A 14103-nucleotide genomic window follows, 5' to 3' on the forward strand; every position below is an offset into this window, starting at 1 on the left:
CAAACCTTATTGAGTTCTTTGAGAAGGTGACCAAACAGGTAGATGAGAGTAAACCAGTTGATGTGGTGTATATGGATTTCAGCAAGGCGCTCGATAAGGTTCCCCACAGTAGGCTATTGTACAAAACGCGGAGGAATGGCATTGTGGGTGATATAGCAGTTTGGATCGGAAATTGGCTTGCTGAAAGTAGACAGAGGGTGGTAGTTGATGGGAAATGTTCATCCTGGAGACCAGTTACTAGTGGTGTACCGCAAGGGTCGGTGTTGGGTCCACTGCTGTTTGTCATTTTTATAAATGACCTGGATGAGGGCGTAGAAGGATGGGTTAGTAAATTTGCAGACGACACTAAGGTTGGTGGAGTTGTAGAAAGTGATGAAGGATGATGTAGTTTGCAGAGAGACACAGATAAGCTGCACAGCTGGGCTGAGAGGTGGCAAATGAAGTTTAATGCGGACAAGTGTGAGGTGATGCACTTTGGTAGGAGCAACTGGAAGGCAAAGTACTGGGCTAATGGTAAGATTCTTGGTAGTGTAGAAGAGCAGAGAGATCTCGGTGTCCATGTACACAGATCCTTGAAAGTTGCCACCCAGGTTGACAGGGCTGTTAAGAAGGCATACAGTGTTTTAGCTTTTATTAACAGAGGGATCGAGTTCCGGAACCAAGAGGTTATGGTGAAGCTGTACAAAACTCTGGTGCAGCCGCACTTGGAGTATTGTGTATAGTTCTGGTCAACGCATTATAAGAAGGATGTGGAAGCTTTGGAAAGGGTGCAGAGGAGATTTACTAGGATGTTGCCTGGTATGGAGGGAAGGTCTTACGAGGAAAGGCTGAGGGACTTGAGGCTGTTTTCGTTAGAGAGAAGAAGGTTGAGAGGTGACTAAATTGAGAGATATAAAATAATCAGAGGGTTAGACAGGGTGGATAGGGAGAGCCTTTTTCCTAGGATGGTGACGGCGAGCACGTGGGGGCATAGCTTTAAATTGAGGGGTGAAAGATATAGGACAGATGTCAGAGGTCGTTTCTTTCCTCAGAGAGTAGTAAAGGAATGGAACGCTTTGTCTGCAACGGCAGTAGATTCGCCAACCTTAGGTACATTTAAGTCGTCATTGGATAAACATATGGACGTACATGTAATAGTGTAGGTTAGATGGGCTTGAGATCGGTATGACAGGTCGGCACAACATCGACGGCCGAAGGGCCTGTACTGTGTTGTAATGTTCTATTTTTTATTGAACATAATGAGATATTCACAGGAATCGTACAAAGCAAAATTTGATACAGTCACATTTTTTATTCATGCGTGAAATGTGGGCATCAATGGCTTGGCCAGTATCTATTGCCCAGCCCTAATCACCCAGCGGATTGTTAAGAATAAACCACATTGCAGTGCGTCTGGAATCACACAGATGCCAGACCAGGAATGAATGACATATTTCCTATCAAAGCGGTCATTGCTGAAGCAGATAGGTTTTTCCCAACAATCAACAATGTTTCCACGGTCACCATTAAACTGTTAATTCCAGACTTTCATTGAATTCAAATTCCACTGACTGAGATTCAAATCTAGTCTCCAGAACAATACCTGGGTTTCATGATTAATAGTCTAGTGACAATAGGCCATTGTATGAGGTGATACTCAGATATTTAACTTAAACCTTGGTCAAAGCAATTAATTTTAAGGAGCATTTCAAATGAATAAAGGGAGATTGAGCAGCAAAGGTTTTAAAAAGACTAAAAGCGCAGGGATGTAAAGGCATGGACACTAAAGGAGAACTAATTAAATTCAGGGATGCTTATGAGCAAAGAATTGGAATGAGCACAGATGTCTTGGCGGATTGCTGGGGCTGGCAAGAATATCAGAGATAGGGAGAGGTAAAGCCATAGAGTGACTTGAAAAGATGGAAAGAAATTTTAAAATCAGTGTCTCTCTTGACTGGGGGCAAATGTAGGTGAGCAGGCACAGGACTGATAGCTGAATAGTACTTGGTAATGTTGGGGACGTGGCCAGCAGAGTCTGAAGGTGGCAGAACGTAGCGGATTAGCTCAGAGTACATTGGGCTAGTTTCAGCAGCTAACAAACTGAGACATAGGCAAAGTCTGGCAATGTTATCAGCAACATTATCAATGGTACAGTTAAGACGTTAACAGCTCACTTGAAGTTAACTTGTAGATCTCACCTGATTGCAAACTGCCTGGTTTAGACTTGGGCATTTGCCAGGGAACAAAGGAGTTGGTGGCTAGGGAATGGAGCTTCATCTACCCAATGTTTAATCAAAAAAAAATCTTCCTCTTCCACTGCTGGATTTTCAACAAGCAATCTAGTCATTTATCAATGGCAGGAGCCAGGAGTGGTGGTGATAAGACATGGCTGGCTGTAATGTATGTGGACGTACAAACTAATGCTGTGCTTTTGGGTGATGTCACTAAGGGGCAGCATGTTGCTGAGAAGTAGGAGCCAGCCAAAGTAGACTGTTGGGAAGTATGAAAGAAAATGTTGCAGGCTTGGGCAAACCATTAGAAGTGATAAAGTGCCTCCGATTGGTATATTTGATTTGAGTTTCTGTGGAGCTCACCTATTTTGAATAACAAAGATCCATTTCTGATCCAAGCAATTTTTTTACTTGATTTTATACATTTTAAAACTTAATAGAAATTTGAATATACATGTAGTCATAGCCAGAAGCAGTCTGCCTAGCTATGATTTAACAATCTCTATAAGTTCGGAATCAGTCACTCAACTCACTAAATCCTTGCAAAGTCTAAAGTAGCTAAGCACCACACAAAAATCTGTGACCACACAAGGTTAATCAAACGCAATATTTAGGCAGATAAGAACAGAAGCAGGTGTATGAAAGTGGAGAGGTGTTGGAACAGGTTGGAGTCATTAATCGTCAAAGGCTGCAAACAGGTCTAGAAGGGCAAGGAAAGATATTTGAACATTTGTCACATTTTGAAAGAACATAATTTATGATTTTAGTAATAGTTTTATTGGAACTGTGGTGGACAGGAAAACTGATTCTTGGTATTCAAACATGGAATTCTAGTAAAGATGGTGAAGTATATAGGAGGTGATGATGCATTCAAAGGCTTTGAACAGGCAAGGGAAGTTGGATATTGGATTGTAGTTTACAAGGACAATAGTGTACTGACAACAGGATTTATGCGAAAGATAACACATTTGAAAGAGAAGATGACAATGCCTGAAATGAGAGAACAATTAAAAATATCAGCTAACATGAAAGCTAGGAAAGCAATTTAATGGCATCTATAATAAGAGGTGATTTTACTGGACAAGATGAATTGAAGAAGAGATGAAGTAAAACAGGAGCAATACAAGAGAAATATGCAAGTTCAAGGTGAGGTTATAGGGATTTTAAGCCAATGGATGAACAGCACTTTGAGCCCTAGTGAAAACTCACTCATTCACATTGGTATCAATTTTTGGGAACAACCAGAAGGATGTTGAAGTGATAGTTTTATTATGAAATAATGAGGCTAAAGTCCATTTATACTGTGACTTAAGGTATTGAAGAACTGCACTGTATCTGCCTCCTCCCTTAAAGTTCACAACTACAAGTCTTCTCTGTCAGTCAGCACATTCTTTTTTTGAATAAAGTTAAAGCATCTTGTTGGAGTGTTAGAGGGATGATCATACAGGACCAATATCAAATGACGTTTAAGAAATATTGCAGACAGATCACGAAAAGTGTGTAAATTCATCCGATTTTCACCATTACTATGAATGTGAATGTACCTTCTGCTTCTAGAAACATCATAATTTTATTTTAATTCAACAGTGACACCCACATTTTTTTAAATCAAAAACTTGCCTCATTTAGAGTTTCACCATGCTTTGATTAATCTGAGCTTCTTTGAAAAAAAGTAAACTATTCACAAAAATATTAAGACATTGTGACATACAACAACTGGATAATTTCTCAGAATTGCATGTGGAGGTCAAATTTTAATATGTCACATTAAACACCAGCCTTTGCCCTCTAAATTATGCTGAGCAGATCACTCATAATCCAGAGACAAAATTGCAAAATCATTTATTTATTTCTAAATTGAGTGACCATTCATGATAGCTTTCTTGCACTAGTACGTACTAGAAATAACATTTATTTCATGTAAAGCAGCAAGTGTGTGAGACTATAATTATACCAATTGAAATTATTATAGCTATCGTTTTCAGCTGGAATATACAGGAGATGTATCAGTTAAGCTTGTAAAGATATCTTCTCAAGTAATGGTTCACAATGTATTACAATTATTCAAAAAGGAAATCGGGTTTAAATGCAGTAACACAAGCTGGCTTTTATTAATGCAAGGGGCAGAGGTTCCTGTCACTGAATCATATACCATCAAAACAGGCCCTTCGGTCCACCATGCCAACTAAAATACAGCAAACTACACTTATCCCATTTTCCTGCACCTGGTCCATAGTCTACCATGTCCTGGCATTTTAAGCGCTCATCCAGATGCTTGCTAAATGTTGTTAGATTACTTGCGTCCAACATCTTTTCGGCCAGTGCATTCAATATTTCTATCAAAACCTGGATGAGAAAAAACATCCTCAGATGTCCTATAAATCTATCCTATCTATGGCCTCGTATAATTTTGTATACTTCAATCAGTTAGCATAGAACCTCCTCTCCAAGCTAAGCAACCAGACCGGTCTCTCCTCATAACTGAGGCTTTCCATCTCAAGCAGCATCCTGTATCTCCTCTGCACCCTATCTAGTGCAGTCATGTCCTTCTGGTAGTTTGGTGACCAGAACTGCATACATGTGGCCGAATCAATGTTTTACGAAGCTGTAACAAGACTTCCTTGATCCTCTATTATATGCACAAGCTATTGAAAGGAAGGATTTCATATGCCTTCTTCACCACTTTATTTACCGAGGTGGGTCAGTGATCTTTAGGCCTGTACATCAATTGTTCCTCTATTCTGCCCAGGGACTTACCATTCATTGTGTAAATCTTTCCCTTATTAGACCTCCCAAAATGCATCATCTCACATCCATCAGGATTCAATTCCATCTGCCATTGCTCTGCCTAATTTACCATATGATCAAAGTCAGACTGGATCCTGAAAACATCAAGAAAACCACCAATTTTCATGTCATCAGCAAACTTCATAATTATACCTTCTACTAATACATCCAATCATTAATTCACAACACAAACAGCAAGTGTCCCAGCACCGATTCCTGTGATACTGCTGGTCACAGGCTTCCAATCACAAAAACAACTCTCTACTATCCCATTTGCAAGCCAATTTTGGATCCAGTTGGCCAACTTGCCTTGAGTCTCATGACTTTTAACACTTGGACCAGTCTTCCATGGGGACCTTGACCAAAGGGCTTCCTGAAGTCCACGTAAACCAATTGACCAGCATTACACTCATTAAAATATTTAGAGAATTTGTTTTTTTAAAAACTCAATACAATTAGTCAGATATCCCTCTAACGTATCCATGCTGAACTATCCCTGACCAAACCCTGCATCTCCAAGTATTAATTCATCCTGTCCCTCACAACTTTTCCCAATAATTTTCTGAAAGCCAAATATTTGGATAAGTACTTGAAATATCATAACAATCTCTATCTGGAACATGTGCAGTAAATTGGGATTAGTGTGCCTTTAGTGGTAGCTATATCAGTGCAGACTCAATTGGCCAAAGGGCCTTTTCTGCACTGAACGCTATTTTAAAAAAACGATGTCAGACTAGCTGTAATTACCTGGCCTAACGCTGCTGCCCTTCTTGAAAAAAGGAACCATGTTCGCTGTCCTCAAGTCATCTGGCACTTCATTTGTGGCTAGCAAAGTTTCAAAAATCTCCACCAGGCCTCTATTAATCTCTTTCCTCCCTGGGATACATCTCATCAGGCCCAGGGGATTTATGCACCATTATGCCGACTAAAACATCTAATACCTCCTCCTTATCAATCTAATTATGCTCCAGAATATCACCATCCCTACTGAAATCTCCAGTTATCATGTCTTTCTCCTATGTGAATACAGATGAGAAATCTTAATTTAAGATGTCATCCATGCCCTCTGGTTCCATGCACAGGGTGCATGGGTGTCTAATAGGCCCCACTCTTTCCTTGGTAATCCTCTTGCTTTTAAGATACTTATGAAATGCCTTGGGAGTTTCCTTAATCCTATCTGCCAAATAGATTTTGTGGTCCCGCTTTGCCTTCCTAATTATTTTTAATCTTGTATAGCTTGGCAATGCAAGTGTATATCTCAAATGTTTTCAATGTTACAAGGGTTTCTGTCACTACCACCTTTAAAGGCAGTGAATTCCAGATTCTCACCATCCTTCAGGTAACAAAAGATTTTTCCTTACATTTCCTCTAAATCTCCTGTCTCTTATCTCAGATCTGTGTCTCCTGTCTCCTGTCACTTATCTTAGATCTACGCCCCTCTGAATTTATCTCTCGATTAAGGGGAAATGTTTCTTCTAAAGGGATTCTAAAGGGATCACGCTCTCTGTACTCCTGAAGGGCCTCCTCTTTTTAATGCACTGTACCTAACATGTATTTTTTTAAATCAAACTCCATATTCCTTGAAAGCCAGGGTACCCTGGACTTGCTGCCCTTGCTCTTCATTCTTAGAGGAACACTGAGTCTGAACACTCATTATGATATGTTTAAAAGGCTTCCACTTTACAAACACAGACTTAACTGCAATTAGCTCCTCCCAATCAATGTTTGCCAGATCCTTTCTAATGAAACTGAAATTAGCTTTCTGCCAATTTAGACACTTAACTTCTGCATTGCCCTTATCCCTTTCCATAATGACTTAGAACTTGCAGAGTTATGATCATTATTCTCGAAATACTTGCTCACTGACACGTCAACAATTTGAGCGGCTTCATTCTCTGGGATGAGGTCTAGGACTGCCCCAGCTCTAGTTGGGCTATCAATGTACTGGCAAAAAAAGATCTCTCGGATGAACTTTAAAAATAGCACCTAGTCTAATCCCTTTGCAAAAATGTGATCCCAGTTAGACCCTATTCTGTGAACACCCTTCTGTGAAGTGCCTACATATTTGTTTCTCTACCTCCTTCTGATTGTTGGGGGGGGGGGGTTTGCAGTCTAATCCCAGGAAAGTGATTCCCTCTTCTATATTTCTAAGCTCTATCCAGAAGGCTAGGCCATGAAGCAAGGTAAGTTGGGTTTGGAGACCTAAGGCGAGCCACGTAGTTATGAAGTTTTAGGTAACAGTGGGGTCACTGAGGGCATGTGGTGTCAATGGGCTAAATCGTCTTTGGGCCATAGGATGCCCAAAATAGAAGAGCCCCCTTCTGTCAGAAGCACTGAGAGGCCACAAGTTTTTACTGCATGGCTCACCCATTCAGCAGTGGGTCCTGACCTGGGTAGAAAGCACAGACCTATGGTACAACACCCTTAATCAGCCACTTAAGTAGCTCAATTGAGACATCAGTGGACAGGCAATCTGCCTGCTTTCCGGCAAATAATAAAATTACAGCTTCAAGATGATACCTGGTAAACCACCAAATGGCTTTGTATGTATTTTCCCAGCCTTCCCACCCTCTCTGCCCAGTTTCAAAGGGGATTGCGGGGGTGTGGAGTGGGTGGCAAAGTACATGGTCTTGGAAACAAGCAAAGCAGAGTTCCTGTTCTTCCCAGTAGGCACAGTCTGCCACCCAAGTAATAACCACTTAAAGGCTTCTTCTCACTGCCCTCACTATTTTATCCACAATGGAATGAGGCCAATGCTGTACTGGAAGCCTATTAGCTGCACAAGCTGACTTGGGAAAAGATGGGTGCCTTGTTAGCAGCCTGGACACACAGGAGGCAGCACAACACCAAAAGCCCCCTCCACCCAGTCATCCATCAAACCCAGGTCATTCCCCACTTTAAACTTTTCCCCCGGCTTCATGATCCCCAGTGATGTACCTGGGCTTGTTAGTGCGGTGGAACTGCCTGTACCCGCAATAGTGGCCAGTTCACCCACCAAAAACTTCTGTGACTCTAATCCCTGCAGGCACCTGTGTGATGTCTCACTGGTAGATTGCACTGTACCTTTAAAAGGCATCATAGAGTTGTAAAGCTCCAAAGCACAGAGAAAAACCCATTGGTTTATCAAGTCTGCTCCAGTCAAAAACAGCATCTAACTGTTCTAATCATATTTCCCAGCATTTGGTCCACTATCTTGTATACCTTGGCAATGCAAGTGTATATCTCAAATGTTTTCAATGTTACAAGGGTTTCTGTCACTACCACCTTTAAAAGCAGTGAGTTTCAGATTCTCACCATCCTCCAGGTAACAAAAGATTTTTCCTTACATTTCCTCTGAATCTCCTGTCTCTTATCTCAGATCTATGTCTCCTGTCTCCTGTCACTTATCTTTGATCTACGCCCCTCTGAATTTATCTCTCGATTAAGGGGAAATGTTTCTTCTAAATCTACCTGCTTCTGCCTCTCATCAATATTTTTCAAACCCCTCAGTTTCCCCGCTCCAAGGAAAACAACATCAGTCTGTCAAAGGTAGTAGGAGCTGCCAATGTTGGAGAATCTACGTTACCACAGTGTGGACAGAGATGATGAGAACTGCAGATGCTGGAGAATCCAAGATAACAAAATCGGGGGAGGGGACGAGCTGGGCTGGTTTTGGGATGCAGTGGTGGGAGGGGAGATTTTGAAGTTTGTGGAGTCCACATTTACACCATTGGGCTGCAGGGTTCCCAAGCGGAATTATGAGTTGCTGTTCCTGCAACCTTCGGGTGGCATCATTGAAGCTGGATGAACACAGCAGGCCAAGCAGCATCTTAGGAGCACAAAAGCTGATGATTCAGGCCTAGACCATTCATCAGAAAAGGGGTATGGGGAGAGGGTTCTGAAATAAATAGGGAGAGAGGGGAAGGCAGAACAAAGATGGATAGAGGAGAAGATAGGTGGAGAGGAGAGTATAGGTGGGGAGTTAGAGAGGGGATAGGTCAGTCCGGGGAGGATGGACAAGTCAAGGGGGCTTGATGAGGTTAGTAGGTGGGAAATGGAGGTGCGGCTTGAGGAGGGAGGAGGGGATGGGTGAGAGGAAGAACAGGTTAAGGAGGCGGGGATGAGCTGGGCTGGTTTTGGGATGCAGTGGGGGGAAGGGAGATTTTGAAGTTTTTGGAGTCCACATTGACACCATTGGGCTGTAGGGTTCCCAAGCGGAATTATGAGTTGCTGTTCCTGCAACCTTCGGGTGGCATCATTGTGGCACCTCAGGAGGCCCAGGATGGGCATGTAATCTAAGGAATGGGAGGGGGATTTAAAATGGCTTGCAACTTGGAGGTGCAGTTGTTTATTGCGAACCGAGTGGAGGTGTTCTGCAAAGCGGTCCCCAAGCCTCCGCTTGGTTTCCTCAATGTAGAGGAAGCTACAACAGGTACACTGGATACAGTATACCACATTGGCATATGGGCAGGTGAACATCTGCTTGATATGGAAAGTCATCTTGCCTGGGATGGGGGTGAGGGAGGAGTTGTGGGGGCAAGTGTAGCACTTCCTGCGGTTGCAGGGGAAGGTGCCGGGTGTGGTGGGGTTGGAGGGCAGTGTGGAGCGGACAAGCGAGTCCTGGAGAGAGTGGTCTCTCCAGAAGGCTATCAAGGGTGGGGATGGAAAAATGTCTTGGGTGGTGGGGTCGGATTGTAGATGGTGGAAGTGTTGGAGGATGATGCGTTGTATCTGGAGATTGGTGGGGTGGTATGTGAGGACTGGGGGTATTCTCTTTGGGCGGTTATTGCGGCGGTAGGGTGTGAGGGATGTGTTGCGAGAAATGTGGGAGACACGGTTGAGAGCGTTCTCGACCACTGCGGGGGGGATGCTGTGGTCCTTGAAGAATGCAGACATCTGGGATGTGCGGGAGTGGAATGCCTCATCCTGGGAGCAGATACGGTGGAGGCAAAGGAATTGGGAATAGGGGATGGACTTTTTGCAGGAGGATGGGCGGGAGGAGGTCTTTTCAAGGTTGCTGTGGGAGTTGGTGGGCTTGAAATGGACATCAGTTTCTAGCTGGTTGCCTGACATGGAGACAGAGAGGTCCACAAAGGTGAGGGATGTGTTGGAGATGGCCCAGGTGAATTTGAGGTTGGGGTGGAAGGTGTTGGTGAAATGGATGAACTATTCAAGCTCCTCTTGGGAGCAAGAAGCGGTGCCGATGCAGTCATCAATGTAACCGAGGAAGAGGTGGGGTTTGAGGCCAGTGTAAGTGCGGAAGAGGTACTGTTCCACGTAACCTACAAAGAGGCAGGCAGAGCTTGGGCCCATGCGGGTACCCATGGCCACCCACTTTGTCTGTAGGAAGTGGGAGGAATCGAAAGAGAAATGGTTGAGTGTGAGGACGAGTTCGGCTAGGCAGACGACGGTGTCGGTGGAGTTGGACTGGCCTGCGGGACAGGAAGAAACGGAGGGCCTTCAGGCGATTTGCATAAGGAATGCAGGTGTATAGGGAATGGATGTCCATAGTGAAAATGTGGTGTTGGGGACCGGGGAATTGTAAGTTCTGGAGGAGGTGGAGGGCGTGGGTGGTGTCACGGACGTAGGTGGGGAGTTCCTGGACCAAGAGGGAGAAAATAGAGTCCAGATAGGTGGATATTAGTTCGGTGGGGCAGGAGCAAGTGGAGACAATGCGTCGACCAGGGCAGTCAGGTTTGTGGGTTTTGGGAAGGAGATAGGAGCGGGCAGTGTGGGTTTGGGGAACAATAAGGTTGGAGGCGATGGGTAGGAGGTCACCTGAAGTGATGAGGTTGTGAATGGTTGGGAGGTGATGGCTTGGCGCCCAGGGATGGGGTCGTGATCCAGGGGGTGGTAGGAGGAGGTATCGAGAGTTGGTGTTTGGCCTTGGCGATATAGAGGTCAGTCTTCACATACCACCTGACCAACCTCCAGATACAATGCATCATCCTCCAATACTTCTGCCATCTACAATCCAACCCCACCACCCAAGACATTTTTCCATCCCCACCCTTGTCTGCCTTCCGGAGAGACCACTCTCTCCGGGACTCGCTTGTCTGCTCCACACTCCCCTCCAACCCCACCACACCCGGCACCTTCCCCTGCAACCGCAGCAAGTGCTACACTTACCCCACACCTCCTCCCTCACCCCCATCCCAGGCCCCAAGATGACTTTCCATATCAAGCAGATGTTCACCTGCACATCTACAAATGTAGTAGACTGCATCCACTGTACCCATTGTGACATCCTTTACATTGGGGAAACCAAGCTGAGGCTTGGGGACCGCTTTGCAGAACACCTCTGCTCAGTTCACAATAAACAACTGCACCTCCTAGTCATGAATCATTTTAACTCCCCCTCCCATTCCTTGGACGACATGTCCATCCTGGGCCTCCTGCAGTGCCACATTGATGCCACCCGAAGGTTGCAGGAACAGCAACTCATATTCCACTTGGAACCCTGCAGCCCAATGGTATCAATGTGGACTTCACCAGCTTCAAAATCTCCCCTTCCCCCACTGCATCCCAAAACCAGCCCAGCTCATCCCCGCCTCCTTAACCTGTTCTTCCTCTCACCCATCCCCTCCTCCCACCTCAAGCCACACCTCCATTTCCCACTTACTAACCTCATCACACCCCCTTGACCTGTCCGTCCTCCCCGGACTGACCTATCCCCTCCCTACTTGCCCACCTATACTCTCCTCTCCACCTAGCTTCTCCTCTATCCATCTTCGGTCCGCCTCCCCCTCGCTCCCTATTTCTTTCAGAACCGTCTCCCCATCCCCCTCTCTGATGAAGGGTTTAGGCCCGAATCATCAGCTTTTGTGCTCCTAAGATGCTGCTTGGCCTGCTGTGTTCATACAGCTTCACACTTCGTTACCACAATGTGGAGCTGAATGAACACAGCAGGCCAAGCAGCATCAGAGGAGCAGGAATGCTGTTTTTTTCTGAAGAAGGGTCCAGACTCGAAACGTCAGCTTTCCTGGTCCTCTGATGCTGTTTGGCCTGCTGTGTTCATCCAGCTCCACACCTTGTTATATCAGTCTGTCCAAATTGACATCATAACTAAAACTCCATAGCCAGGCAATGTTGTGGTAAATCTCCTCTGCATCCCCACCAGTGCAAGCACATCCCTCCTTTAATGTGGATTCCAAAATTGCACACAATACTCTAACCTACCTTTTGTACAGTTACAGCATAATCTGACATCATGATATCATCACTGTATTCTGTATCACATGTAATATATGTGTTCTGAGCATATAAAGGCTTCAGACTTCTTAACCAGAGCCTTTTGAAACTTGGCCTGCTGATGTAAGAGTTTGTTGCTGTTCATAACTGAATAATTTAGTATCAGCCCTAACCCTGAAATTCCCATGACTGATGCACACAACACAAGGAATTTTAAATGTCTCTCGAGTCTTTCAGTACTATGTTGCCCATGTAGTCTAATGATTTATGGGAGCTAATGTAAATATTGCTTCTTCAGTTACAAAATACCTTGCTGAAGGCAGAAGCCAGCACCATGGTGGTCATCCAGTTGGCTGCCAGCTGCATATGAAATTTCTGGGTTGCAGAATGGGATTATGCGTGGCATCAATGGCTCCCAGATCAGTCAGAAGGACAATAATTCTGAGGCAGCCAATAAACTCAAATTTAATGATCCAAATATAATCTCATGTAGGTTGGAACAAAATTGAAAATTTCTGCTTTTATTCAATATGTCACCATTACATTACAACATGTCATGTTTTCTGGAGGTGACAACATATTGATATGATTTAGTGATTGTCACCAGAAGAGAAGATTACTTTTCTGCTTTGTTAACTCCTGCAAGTCAATTAATGTATGTCCTGTATTTTCACTTATTCTACTGAACCACAAAATTTGCCATTAATGTATGTTTAGTTTTATCTGCACATTGATTTAGCCTTTCCAGGTGTCTTTGCATTATAACATAATACTTAACAACATAGCTACACAGTAAATTTACAGCCATTTACTGATTTAAGACATTAAATATATACCAAAGCACAAAATTTGTATCTGACATCAAAAGTGTGTCAGTAAAATAAAAACAGTAGTCAAAAGGAAACTTGGGATACTGCAAAGAACTTCCATCGGATGCAACGCTCAAACATAATCGCTGTTTAAGAAGAAGAACAAACAAAGCCAACTGGAACACAGCAAAGTCCCAGAAACAAAAATGTGATAATAACCAATCACCTGCTGTTTTTTTTTGTTGGTGATTTTGATTGAAGGGTAAATATTGGCCAAAGTATTGTATAGAAATTCTTTTTTTTTCTTCAAATATTGTCATGGGGATCTTTTGCATTAATCTGTTTAGTTTCTCACCTGAAAAATTCACTTCAACATCAGAACATAAGCCAAGACTCTGCGTTTACTTCTCTGGGGCTTGAATCCATTGCTATTGGAATTAGAGGTGAGTAGGCTACGAGTTAGCAAGCACTCCCAATGATACCAATTTTGAGATCCCAATCTAATAACTCCTCACAAAAGTACAACGTGTTATCATCGAGCTTCCTGTGCTATTTCAATGCAGCCTAAGTGCATTCCAAGTGTTCAAGGATAATGGATATCCAAAGAACTGGGTCGCAAGATGCCCACATGACCAGTATCAGATTCTACATGCCCCGACACAGTCACCACACTACCCTACATCAAGAACATATCAGAACTCACCACAAGAGTCCTATAACCACTGGGCATCAGAGTGGCACACGAGCCCACATCAATCCTACAACAACTGCTCACCTGAACCAAGGACCCACTCCCTACCATGGACAGGGCCAATGTCATCTACAAAATCCCCTGCAGAGACTGTGAGAAACACCACATCGAACAAACAGGAAGGAAACTAACAACAAGACAACTAACAACTAATAACAAATGAACACCAACTGGCTACAAAAAGACACAACCAATACTCACTCATCTCAATCTACATGGACAAGGAGAACCACCACTTCGACTGGGACAAGACCAAGATCCTGGGACAGGCTGGGCAGAGGCAGGCAAGAGAATTCCTGGAAGAATGGCACTCCACGAAGCATGATGTTAATAAACACATTGAACTCAACCCCATATACATTCCACTACAAAGGAA

The 14103-nt window shown here is 43.8% G+C and overlaps 1 protein-coding gene across 1 annotated transcript in view; it reads right to left on the reverse strand.

Moving 5' to 3' along the window:
- Positions 1-14103, reverse strand: part of LOC125454115 (low-density lipoprotein receptor-related protein 1-like) — a 1886982-nt gene that overhangs the window by 587048 nt on the left and 1285831 nt on the right. The gene's annotated exons all lie outside the window — the stretch shown is intronic.

Source organism: Stegostoma tigrinum, chromosome 7, assembly GCF_030684315.1.
Source record: "Stegostoma tigrinum isolate sSteTig4 chromosome 7, sSteTig4.hap1, whole genome shotgun sequence".
In the NCBI taxonomy this organism is placed as follows: Eukaryota; Metazoa; Chordata; class Chondrichthyes; order Orectolobiformes; family Stegostomatidae; genus Stegostoma; species Stegostoma tigrinum.